Source organism: Limulus polyphemus, unplaced genomic scaffold (assembly GCF_000517525.1).
Source record: "Limulus polyphemus unplaced genomic scaffold, Limulus_polyphemus-2.1.2 Scaffold241, whole genome shotgun sequence".
Taxonomy (NCBI): Eukaryota; Metazoa; Arthropoda; class Merostomata; order Xiphosura; family Limulidae; genus Limulus; species Limulus polyphemus.
This window is the reverse complement of record NW_013665851.1, coordinates 73591-75949: the sequence shown is the minus strand read 5'-3', so window position 1 is coordinate 75949 and position 2359 is coordinate 73591.

The following is a 2359-nucleotide window of genomic DNA, read 5'->3' as shown; positions in this document are numbered from 1 at the left end:
CAATCTAAAATTGACGAGGTGATTCTCACGATGCCCCAAAGGATCAACGAACTCCACAAAGCGAAAGGAAGATCTACTAGATATTAATTAAATTATAAATATATCAATTCATGTGAATATGACTGAAAAATGTCATTTTTTCTGAAAAGGTGGTGTCTATTTACTTGTGACCACGCTGTGTACATAGAAACACAGCAAGAACATGCATAATAAGTATATGTTCTTTACTAATTATGGAAAGATGAAATCAACAGCTCTTTAAACTAGGACAATCGCCTCTTAAACGACTGTACGTTTCTCAATAATGTAATTTTATATGCTATCAGACACAACCTCACCTAAGTTCGTATTTAAGATTTTTTTTTGTTTAGCTATTAAGGATATCGGCCGTCGTCGTCCCTCATTTCGAACTATTGACCAGAGGGAAGACAGCTATTTAAGAACAACGGCACCTACTATCCAACATTTATATTAAGGAATTGACTGTCACTCTTATAACGCATCCACAGTTTAAAAGTGCGTGGAATATTTTGTGATATCACATGGATTCGAACCTAATTCGCCAGCTCCAAATTCAATAACTGCACTGTGTACAGGGCAAACCAGCGCCTCAAAATTGTTTATAAAGTAGGGTGATTTTTACATATGTACAAACAATACGACTAACGTACAGGAGATACTTTTGTTTGTTCTCAGCGTTTCGCTGTATCAACTCTATCAAGGAAAATGGTCAAATATCACACACAAAAATAGTTCAAAATAATGTATACCAAATCTACTTTCTTCTAATTCTGATCTAAGATCATTAAACTGTATAATAATAACTTTCAATGATTTATACAAAAGTTACGTGAAATGGAATCAATGGTGTAATATGCCAGATTACATTAATAACGTATATTTAAGGGTTGAAGTTTCCAAAGGTGCTTACGATGAGCTCGTGTTAATAAATTTGCATATATAACAGTTAAACTACCGAATTTATTTGGAAAAGAAATTAGAATAAATTATTTTGAAATAGTACATACTTGGATTCTGAGAGTACATTTTTATAGTTTTACTGTTATATGTTTTTCGTATTTTTTTTTCGTTTGTGATTAACCACAAAGCTACACAATGGATTATCTGTGCAGTGCCCATCACGTGGATCGAAACCCGGTTATTAGCCGTCATACTTACCGCTGTACTACTGGTGGCGAATGTTATATAGTTTTATTACCAAGAAATATTTATTAACTTAAAATTCGTAACTTACCAACAGTTCACAATCAGTTATAAAAACTATTGGCAAACTGCTATTAAGTGTACATTCTTTTTTTTTAAGTGGTATTAAAATACGTTTTATCAAATAGAAATCATTTTAAGTTAGTGAAGGAGTACATTGACATAACACAAATTGTATTGTTATTTTTCTTGATATTTCGTAGTGTATAAAAAAATAATTTTCAAGTAAATATATTTATATATTCAGTAAATGTAAAACAAGAAACCATTCATAGAACATACAAGCACACTAGGAAAGATGATGGAATTCACTCGACATTTAGGAGAAATGGGCTTATCAAGATTGACATTTTGTTCTTTTTATTTGAGTTTTTCTTATCCGACAAAACACGCAGGAGAATACTTTATAAGGCAAGAAACAAACTAGAAAATTCGTACGCATTTCGGAGATCTAGGTCAATCGAAGATTTATTGTCTACCAAGCAGAAAAGTAGCCATGTAAATGAAAAAAAAAATTTACTCAGTCGAGATTGAAGCTAAATAAGACAGCATCAAATATAAATAAAAAGTTGAGTAATGTTGTACGTTTTTATAACACAGTTAAGGTTTTCTATTTGTTTTAAATACTCAGCTTCACAAAGGGTTATCTGAATTAAGCCCACCACAGAGATCGAGCTGTAAATCTTAACATTATAAGCCTTCAATTTACCGTTGAGCTACCAGTGAGTATAATTAAAGCTATGACAAAATATAATTGTACAAATAGCTAATTAAATCTGCATAAAAGTCATTTTTTTGTATATGTTAATTTTTTGTAGTAAATCTAGCTGTTTAAATTTGCTTTTTGACATGTTTTTAACATTCTAATTGCGATTGGTAACAGAATTTGTTCAAGATGTTTTTATGTTTCTGGTCTGTTGTGTGAATAGGATAACATTTTAAACTTCCAGATATTTAACTTGGTACTGTATACGGTAACTTGGTACTGTATAAACTACTTTTTTTGTAATATTTGCACTTTCTATCAGATTTATTGTATTGTTACGTATCTGGTCATTTGTTAATTTCCGGTATAAATTATTTCCGAGGACCTTCAGCGATACAAGTCCTTTCTTACTTAAAACTAGTTTATTCT